Raw genomic sequence first — 10,984 nt, 5'->3', positions numbered from 1 at the left:
TTAACATCTTTTCTTTCCCTTAATTTCATTTCAATAGAAGATTTTCTCATTCATGCTGTAGATGAACTCCATTTTTGAGGCAGGGAGATGGACTGCTTGATCTCCCTTTGGTACCTGAGATTGGGAATCGGAACGACTATTTTGTGAGTTGCTTAGATGAGGTAAAAACTGTGGGAGATCTTGTAGGCCTGTGTTCCCATGATTGGAAATTTCTGCTTTCCCTAACTTTATCCGAAGCTGTCTACTATTTATATATATTATACAAGTAAGTAGCTCAGAAGAAGGAGCATATTAAAGCAAATAGCAACCATTTCTCTAGTTGCTTCATGTGGACAAAATTGATTTTTGAAAATTCTGTGTAAAGGTAAAAAGTATGCCTAGAGGCTGTTGGTTGAGAACTTTGTAACCAGGAATATGGAGGCACTGGAAGATACAGCTCACCAAGCTATGAAATCCACAGTACCTATGGATTGATATTCAATGAGAATAGAGCTAAGGACTATCATGTTGGAAAGCCCATTCTGTTTGAGACTGGCTCTCATTATGTGTTCAGTTTTTCTATATCATCATATTAAATTTTCTTCTTCCTACTTTTAGGGGAATAGAATCTCTGGCTCTGTGATCCTTCCATGCCGAGATTTGAAAACAAAGCTAATTGCCATCATGAGTGTAAGGTTAGATAAGAACACTCAAAACTTGACATTTGCTGATCTTTGTATGCATATATTTCAAGCAATGCCTTTCAAAGCACACCACTGCTACAATTTTCAAATGGGTGGCTCTATAGTAGGAACAGTGACTAAGCCAGTCCATCTAGCCTGCCATTGGACTCCCTTCACTTGCCCCTGTTGCACAGATGTTACATTTTATGTATGCTGATAAAATAGTCCCATCATGTGCAACAGTGGCTTTTGGAGATAACTCTTCTGACTGGACAACTGGGATTTCCAAAGATTTCTTTAAAAAAATTCAACCAGCATTCTCAACTATAACTTGCAAATGGGTGGTTCAGAAGAATTAGCATATCAAAGAGAAAGGGAATGATCTTCCTACCATTCTTCAGGTCACTTCATGTGGATAATTCTTCATTCTGTACAAAGAAGAATAGTATCCATTGAGGCTCTTGGTCAAGAACTTTACAGTTAAACTACCTTTCAATTCCTTGGCTAAGTCCCACCATCTTGGACAACTTATTCTGTTTGAAGCTTGCTTTAATTACGTAGACATTTTCCCTTCATTTATCTTAAACCGACACATACTGCACTGGAAACCTTCCAAATGATCGTACATTGATAAATTTATGTTCTATGTTTTCTTCCTTCGTCTTTTTTAATTCATGGAATAATTTGTCTTCTGAACTCTGTATGTTGAGATCTGACAATGTAAAACTAGTTTCCCTCCACGATATAAGGTTGGATAAGGAAAATTTTTCTAGCTTCTTGATTCGCAGGCCATTATGCTGTTTTTTGTTTCCAACTAAACTAATCCAAAATATACTATTGTTAGTTTTTAAGTGACTGGTTTTGTTATAGGACAGTGACCAAGATCACCTATGCCTCCTGCCACCAATGACTTCCACCTGCCACTATTGCACAGACGTGACATTTTATGTCTTATGATTAAAATAGTCACCTTTTGTGTAACAATGGCGTTTGGGAAAAGAACCGCAGAGATTCTTGGTATAAGGAGCTCTACTGTCTAAAAAACCATAATGTCTTGGGGTCTTTTTATATGGGTGGGGTAGTAATCCTTACTGCCACCCCATGCAGGTAATTGCTCTTGTCCATGGTTCTGAATGTTTATATAAGTTGGTTTTTTCTGATGCCAAATTTCAGTTTGGCATACATAGAGAGACCCCAGAATTCATAGGCCTCAAAATGGAAATGTAATGGCTATCAGATAAGAACCAAGCTACACAATTTTTGACATGGTCAGCGAGGGGATTCCCTTTATTTGATATGTAGGTTTTCTCTTCTTTTTTCCATAATTATACAGTATGTATGTGTGCATAGACACATGCACAGTGCTATCTGGGATAGGGGAATTAAGAAACTGGGTTTGGAGAGAATGAAAGTTAATGCTTTTTCCCGAACCAAGTTAAAATGATAGGCTCTACAAGGGTCAATTAAGTATATGTAAAAAGAATTGTGTGGAAATAGTAAGCTATATGAATAAACTATATAAATGCTTTTGTATTTGCTTCCCCAACACTTCCCTCAGTTAAAATTAATTGACTATTAATTTCTCAGTTATGTTATGGACGAGCTTTATTCTTCAAGGAGACGAATGGATGGGTTGACTTTAGAGATATCTTTGGTCTGAGATTGAAAATCACAGTGGCCCCACTGGTGGATTAGAGGTGGTAAATACTCTGGAGGATCCAATAGTGCTCTGTTCCCATGATTATTCTTTTGTGTTCTCATGAGTACTGTCTGGTTTCAGTTGTGGGGTTCAGAAGAATGAGTATATCAAAGAGAAAAAGCAATGACTTTCTAGGCTTTCTGCTTGTTGAATCATATGGCCATTGTTCTTCATTTTGTATATTCTTCTCAAAGAAGACATGAGTGTTGGTAAAGTGCTTTGTAGCTAAGCAATCATGAATGTGGAGGGCCTTTGACAGAAAGGATCTCTAACCCATAAAACCCCTGAAGATATTACAAGAAGACCCTGTCTGATGACCTGATATGAGAGATGAGTGTAAGTATGCCATCTTGAAAAACGTTTTGTTTTAGGTTAGCTCTAGTTAACTGGATATTTTCCCAGCATGTAATTTAAATTTTCCTAATTAATAAATACACTCAGCTGAATACTTGGCCATCCATTTTTGGCTTTGACATTTTCCCTCTTCATTTAGGGGAATGGAGTAGCTAACCTGAAGTCACTTAACAAATGGGGAATAGACAATATAAAGCCAATTCCCATCCCAAGTATTAGGGCAGAGAAGGAACACTGATCCCAGCATATTATGAATTTGTTTTACAACCAATGCCATTCAAAGCACACCATTAGCACTATTTTCCTTTGTTCAGGTCTGCCCTGGATTTCAGTGAATCTGGGAAATGAAGTGGTGAGGCTGGCTTTTTTGGGCCTCACTTAGACCCAACTCACATGCAAATCAAGACATCACCATAGTTGGTGCCCTTGGTCCTCTTCTTAAGGAAGGACCACCAAGTTCTGCACTAGGAGTGGAACAATGAAGAAACAGATTTCCTCCCATGCCCTTAATGTGCTTCAGTTGTAACAGATTCAGTATTTTACAAAGTGTAATAAAAGGCCTGTTGCATTGTAAGTGGCCCATGGAGAAGAAACTTCTAGTCCAAAAGCCAAGAGATGGGCAGGATGAGGAACCATCCCTTGAAGATTGTTGGCCCAGATTTTCTTCAAACAGTTCCAGTGGTGGTATTGGAAGGGATCTCTTGCCACCTAATTCAGTTCATACTGGTGCATTATTCTAAATGTCACGAAGGTTTTCACGACACCAAACCCACATTTACTTCCAATAAATCTTATCTACTCAACAGAGAAGGATTCCAGGGGATAAAAGATGAAGCATACCCACTGCTTCTGAATGGTGAGATGATGCACAGTGACTTACTGGTTTTTGGACAATAACCACTGGGCGAATTTGGTTCCTACAGATTTCTTTTGATGGTTTTCATTTCATTGTTGTACAGTGTGTTTGTACTTGGGCTGGGACAAGGTTGTGAAGATGTAGAGAGTGAAAATTAATGCTTTTTATACATATTTAATGAGTTGGGATTAATAATGTTCTTTCTGGCAGGTTGGCGTCAAATGAAATAATTTGTGTAAAATGAATTTAACACAGCGTCTGGCAAATATTATGTGATATATAAACATCCATTCCCTCCCCCCACCCCTTCTCTTCCCCTGGTTAAATTTAATTGAGCACTTATGTCTTAGCTATAGTGCAAATGAGCTCCATGCTTCAGGTGGGAGTTTGACCCTCTTAAATCCCTTTGCTTCCTGAAACTGGAAATCCTAGTAGTCCCACTGTTTAGTGGTTTATACTTTTGTGGCACTCAGCGCCACATACTCTTGAGTACAGGCACGTAGAATTCTGGGTTTCAGGAGAATGATGAGTACCAAAGAGAAAAGCAATGACCTTCTAAGCTTTCTGCCAGTTGAATCATGTGGCCATTTTTCTTCACTCTGTATAAGAGTACTGGTTAAGTGTGTTGTAGCAAAACCATCATGGATATAGAAGGGCAGAAAGGATCTCTACCCTCTGAAACCCCCTGATGGTAGTAGATCCAGACTCTGGACTGCTCATCTCCCAAGAGAAGAAAGAGAAAGTACTGCCATCTTGTGAGAAATTATTCAGTTCTAAGCTAGCTCTAATTATTTGGATGTCTTCCCAGCTTGTGCCTTAAATTTACCTCTAACCAATGCATGCTCAAATGGAATAGCTTTACATTCACCTTCCATTTTGGTCTGTTTGATATTTTCCTCCTTTTCCATTTGAGGACTGGAATAGCTAATCTCTGAGGTCAGTTTCCACACAGGGAATTCCCAGGATGAATAAGGAGAGATCTTTCAGCTTGGTGATCCCAGCATATTTTGGATTTGTTTTTCAACCAAAATCACAATTTACTTACCATTTCCCAGTATTTGTCTGCATTAGGAGCATAACAGTGAAGAATTATCTATTCTGCCACCATGCCATCCATGTGCCTCAGTTGTACCTGATACAACATTTAATATAATGTAAAGAAAGTTGTATTATGTACACTAGTGGTTCTTGGAGAAAAACCTTCTAGCCCAATAAGGCATTTTGTGCATAACGCACAAAGATAATCGTCATTCTCGGTTACCAAGAGACTACTACCACCAATAAGGCAAGGCCTCAGAGAAAGGTTAGGCCAAGGAACTGTATGTACCCCCTCGATTGCCTTGAGGATTTTTTTCCTGGTCTTTTCTTGAACCTTTCCATGTCAGTGTGGTAAGGGTTCTATTTCACCACCAAATGCATCTCGGTGTCAAGAGGATGTTCTTCATATCGAGCCTCTGTGAAATCCATAGAAAAGACCAGTATGCTTTTGGATAGAAATTGAAACATGCCCCTTGCTTCCTGAAAGCGAGGTGATAGCTGTGTAATGCACAATGATTTAGAAATTCTTGGATGTGGCCAAGGAATGGATTTGCCTCTTTTGACCACATACATCTGTTATGGTTATTTCCTAATCTTTTTACACTTATATGTGTGTGTGCACACGTCAGTGTATGGGGGAATGCTAGCTTGCATTCATTTCTAGCTGGGTCAAGGAATTAAGGGAGAAGATTTGTAGAGAATGGAAATTAATGCTTTTAGACATACTTCCTGAATGGAATTTAGTAGTAGCCTCTACCCTCTCTGTAGGTGTACTGTGAAGATTACATGAGAATGTTAGTAAAGTGCTTTGTAACAAAACGACAAAGGGGTGCAAAGACTTGGGCAGAAAGGATCTCTACCTTGTAAAAGCCCTGATAATTTGGATCTAGACTCTGACAGATGGTCATTTTGGGACAAATCTTTGGTTTTTAGGCTAGCTCTAATGATTTGGATATTTTCCCAGCATGTAACTTAAATTTGCCTCTAACCAATAATTGGGCATTTTTACAATATCATTCTTGTGTGACTTAACTATTTTTCTCCCTTGTTTAGGGCAGTGGATTTGGTGGCCTCTGAAGTCACTTTCTATGAAATTACTGACAATACAAAAAATTCTCATCTTGACTCTGAGGAGAGATGAGACTCTTCTCAGAGATCTTGATGATTCCAGCATATTATAGTTTTGTTTCTCAAACATCGTCATGCAGAACACATTACTTTCATCTTTCACTATTCTGACTCTGCAGGATGAGCATAATAACAGAATCATCTGTTCTGCCTCCATTCCTCCATGTGCCTCAGTTGTACCTGATACAACATTTATATAACATGACAAAAGTTGTATTATGTACACTTGTGGCTCTTGGAGAAAAACCTTCTTAGTCAGATTTTCCAACAATCTTTAAGGCCTTGGCAAAGGAACTGCCCTTTTCAAGTTGTGATGATTGTTGGTCCAGATTATCCCCAAACATATTTATTTCCATGGTAATATTGACCTGATATTGCTCACTAAGTTGCGTATTGCTCTGAATGTCAAGAAGATTTTCAGGACAACCAGCCAAATCTGCCTACATGAAATCCATTAGTACAAGAAATCCAGAGGGTAAAAGACGAAACATGCCCCCATGTCACTTGCTTCTGGATGGTGAGGTAATGGATGTACAGTGCTCTTGGGCAGTGGGGACATTTAGTTCACTTTGACAATATAGGTTTTCTCATGAATGTTTTCTTTTTTTTAATAGTTTTCAAATGAAGATAAAGCTGTAAAGAGGATGAAAATTAATCCGCATATACATATTTTATGAATTTCATCATTAGTATCCTCTTATTTGGTGGCTGTTACAACCAAATGAGATAATTTGTGTAAAATGCACTTTGCACAGTGCCTCGAAAACAGCAAGTGCTACATAAATGCCCATTTTCCTCTTCCCTCCAACCCTTTTCTTCCCTTAGTTAAATTTAATTGACCATTCATGTCTCAGCTATGGTGTAAATGCTCCATTCTTCAGGCAAGTGAATGGATTGGTTGATTTTTCTCAAGTCCCTTTGGTCCCCAAGATTGGAAATTGTAAAACTGGGTGGTGGATTGTACTTTTGTGGTATTCGCCAATCTCATCCAGCACTCCTCAATATGGCGAGTTAGAACTGTGGGAAGAAGTATAGAAGTATAGTAAACCAAGGATAGAGTATAGAAGAAAAGTATATAAACCAAGTATATATAGAGTATAGAAGAAAAGTAACTGTCTTCTAGTCATTGTTTCCTTTGGACTCTATTCTTTTTGTAGGCTCTTCCAAAAGATCTGTATCCACAGAGTGTTGGTAAAGTGCTTTGTAGTTAAATAACTATCAGTGTGGAAGGACTGTCCAGAAAAAAATATCCACCCTACCAAACCCCTAATGATTTTGGATTTAGACTCAGAAGAGAAGGATGTAAGTATTGCTGTCTTGGGAAACCCTTCTGTTTTGGGCTCTCTAATTTGGATATTTTCCAAGAATGTAACTTAAGTTCTCCTCTAGCCAATATATGCTGGATTGAATGATGTTACAACGACCATCCATTTCTGACTCCGTCGGACATTTTCCTCCTCCTCCTTCTTCATTTAGGGGACCGCTGACTTCTGAGCTTCTTGCCCCACCAGGAATCAACAACATAAAGCAAATTCTCATCCTGGGCATAAGATTGGATTAGGACAACCCTCAGACATGATCCCTGCATATTGCAGTTATGTCTTATAACCAACACCACTGAAAGTCTACTACTGTTATCATTTTCCATTTGCTGGTTACAGTCAGAGCATTGCTACGAAAAATCATCTTATGATGCCCTCCCTGCGCCTCATTTGTACCTAATACAACATTTGTATAACATGTCGAAAGTTGTATTATGTACATGAGTGGTTCTTGGAGAAAAACCTTCTTTCCAGATTGCTAAGAATTTAAAGATTGTCAAGACAAGGTACTGTGCCTTCTCCAACTCCTGATGACTCTTGGTTTACTAAGGAGTCGCCCTCTGCCACCAAGTACAGCTCATTATTCCTGTGTATCATTTTGAATGTCAAAAGGGTGTTCCTGGAGAGTCTCTCCAATCCACACAGAGGACCAGCATTCTACAGGATAAAAGATGAAGTATGTCTCCTGCTTCCTGATAGAGAGGTGATGGGTATATGAACTCAGTGAGTTGTGAATTTTCACATAAGGCCGGTGAGCAGATATTGCTTCATTTGACCATACACATTTTTTTATGATGGTTTCTTTTTGTTTTTAAAAAATTTTTGTATTATGGATGTTTGTGCACAAAACAGGTGGGTTGACGGGGAAGATTTTAATGTTTTTTACATATTTCCTGAATTGAGTTTAATTAACTGTATGCTCTACTTGGCAGGGAGGCTGTGAGAATCAAGTGAGATAATAAATTTAAAACAGACTAATCACTGTGCCTGGAAAATAGTTGGAGTCATATAAATGCTTTTTTATTCCCTTTCTCTTTGCTGAATTCAGTTAATCATTTCTCAGCGTGGTTCCAGTTATAATTGGATCTCTGAAAAATGAGTGTATCAATAAGAAAACACAGCCATCTTCTATTCCACCAATAGCCTCATGGTGATATTGTCCAGTTTGTAGTTTCTATTTCAAAGACGATCAGAGCCCACAAAGAATTGTGGTAAAGTGCTTTGTAGCTAAATAACCAAGAGCTTGGGCAGACTTTGGCAGAAAGAATCTGCCTTGGAAAGCCCTTGAGGATTTTGGATCTAGACTTTGACCAATAACCTCCTTTGGGATTAGAGTACTGCCATATTGGGAAACTCATTCTGTATAGGCTAGCTTTAATTATTTGGATATTTTCCTCAAGCACGTAACTTCAATTTGACTAACCAATACATGCTAAATTGAATACTTTATATTGACCATCCATATCTGATGCTGTTTGACATTTTTTTCCTTCTCTTCATTTAGGGGAATGGAATAGGTAACCTACCTCTGAGGCCACTTTCCTGACAAAGAATTGATAACAGAAAGCTAATTCCCATCCTTGGTATCAGTTTGGATATTGATAATTCTCAGGGATCTTTCTGCTTTGTGATCACTTTTCATATGATAATCTTCCAAACCATTGCTAACATTTCCCTTTGCTTAGTGGTCCACTAATAAAGTACTATCTAGTCTGTTACCATAACCTTCATGTGCCTCAGTTGTACTTGGTACCACATTTTATATTGTGTTAAAAGTGGTGTCATGTACGATTGTGGTTCTTGGAGAACTTTCTAGCAAGGCTGCCAAGATTTCTGAGATGGCTGAGCCAAGGAACTGTGCCTTCTCTGATTCCCGATTATTGGTTTAGACTTTCTTTGATATGGTGGTATTGCTAGAGGAGATCTCTATTGCTAACTAATGAAACTCATTATTCTTGTGCAGTACTCTGAATGTCATCAAGGTTTTCACGCTATCAATCCTAAATTTGTCTCCATGAAATCCATACACGGGAGAAGGATTCTAGAGTGCCCCCATGCTTCCTGAAGGAAAGGTGGCGACTGTACAAAAGACAATCAATTGTGAATTTTTAGATATGGCCGGTGAGGGGATTTGCTTCCCCTTACCGTATAACATTTGCTAGAAAGGTTTACTTTTTCTTTTTGTAATCATTGTACAGTATGTATGTGTGTATGTGTGTGCGTGGGCAGAATGAAGTGGAAGATGGTAAGAGAATGAAAATTAATATTTCCTGGTTTGGTAGAATATCTGGGGATCAACTGAGATAATATGTGTAAAGCATCTCCAGCATTGTGCTACATAATGCTTATTTGTTTCTATATCCCTTCTCTTTTTTAGTTCAATTCAGTCAACCATTTAATTCTCAGCCATGTTGTAAATGAAATTCGTTCTTCCTGCTGGGAATAGACTGGATGATCTCTGAGGTCCTTTTAAACTTTGAGATTAGAAATCATAAATCCCCTACTGTGTAGTACCATTAGATGAGGTAAAAACTGATAAGCCTGGGTTCCCATAAATAAACTCTTGTACTTTCATCAGCTTCCTACAATATTCCAAGCTAATGATCTCATAAACCACCCCTCCAACTCTCTTATTTGGATATTGTTCTTCATTTTGGAGATTCTGTGTAAATACTAGCGTCTATAGAGAACTGGTAAAGTTCTTTGCAGCTAAATAACCAAGAATGTAGACAGAAAAAGATCTCTGGCCTATGAAACAAACCCCTGGTGATATTCGGTCCAGTCTTGCTGATCTGTCATTAGAAAACAGCAAAAGTACTGCCTTTTTGGGAAATCCAGGCTGTTGTTTTAGGATAGTTTTAATGATTTGGTATTTTCCCAGCATTTAATTTCCAAGTTTTCTCCAACCAATATACAGTGATCCCTCAATGTGTTATGTCCTGGGAGTTACATTCCAGAGACTCCTTGGACAGGTGAAAATCTGCAAAGTAGCGGCATTATCTTTATTTCATTTATAAACTCTTCCCATTCCTTTTCCATACTCTTATTAACCTTTCCTAAATTCTTCATTTCTTTATTTCAATTCTTTAAATACTAGATCTTTAAAATACGAAATCTTTAAATACTAAAACATGGGCACAGTATGGAAGAGCAAACAGACCTGAGCCAATCAGTGCCCAGGATACAGAACACAGAGTTGTGGTTAGTTGCCTTAATTCCATCAGGCAATAGCATGCCTTGTACAATCTCATGTTTGCAAAACTTGTGCAAGCCTTAGTGGTGTGGGTGCAAGCCTTAGTGGCGTGCTGCATTTCCATTGTGTGCTGTATGGTATTCATCCACAAAATTCTGTGATATCCTGTGTCCATGATATAGAATTAGGGTTGTTTTTTTTAAACCACGATACAGTGAAGCTGTGATACAAGGGATGACTATGCCGATTTGAATACCTTTCCACTGACCATCCCATCTTACTTGTTTCTTGACATTTTTCTTTGCTTCATTTAGGAGAAAAGGAATAGTTGATTTTTGAGGATATAAATTAGCATAAAGTTTATATCCTTTTTTATATCCTAGGACTAAGGATAATTCTCGAAGATCTTGATAATCCCAGCATATTATAGTTTTGTTTTTCAACCAATACCACCCAACGTTTACCATTATGACCATTCCCCCTGCCACCATGTCCTCTATGAGCTTTGGTTGTACATGATACAACATTTTATATATTATCCTAAAAGTTGTATTATGTACACTAGTGGCTCTTGGAGAAAAACCTGCTGGCCAATCCTTGATGACTGTTATTCCAGACTTTCAATATTTTCATAGTGGTGTTAGAGGAGATCTCTACTTCCCCCGAATGTAAATCATTAAACTTATGCATTGCTCTGAATGTCAAGAAAAGATTTCGTGACAATAAGCCTAA

The 10,984-nt window shown here is 38.2% G+C and overlaps 3 non-coding genes across 3 annotated transcripts; all 3 read left to right on the top strand.

The window, feature by feature from the left end:
* Positions 1–846: 846 nt before the first annotated feature.
* On the top strand, positions 847–906 carry MIR7388B (microRNA mir-7388b). The gene has a single exon (NR_127686.1). It is a non-coding gene; the product is annotated as a microRNA mir-7388b (primary transcript).
* A 683-nt stretch (positions 907–1,589) lies between these two features.
* Positions 1,590–1,644, top strand: MIR7388C (microRNA mir-7388c). Its single transcript, NR_127687.1, has one exon. It is a non-coding gene; the product is annotated as a microRNA mir-7388c (primary transcript).
* A 5,803-nt stretch (positions 1,645–7,447) lies between these two features.
* On the top strand, positions 7,448–7,505 carry MIR7390 (microRNA mir-7390). Its single transcript, NR_127688.1, has one exon. It is a non-coding gene; the product is annotated as a microRNA mir-7390 (primary transcript).
* Positions 7,506–10,984: the final 3,479 nt, after the last annotated feature.

Source organism: Monodelphis domestica, chromosome X (genome assembly GCF_027887165.1).
Source record: "Monodelphis domestica isolate mMonDom1 chromosome X, mMonDom1.pri, whole genome shotgun sequence".
NCBI classification, from domain to species: Eukaryota; Metazoa; Chordata; class Mammalia; order Didelphimorphia; family Didelphidae; genus Monodelphis; species Monodelphis domestica.
This window is presented reverse-complemented; position numbering and strand designations above follow the sequence as displayed.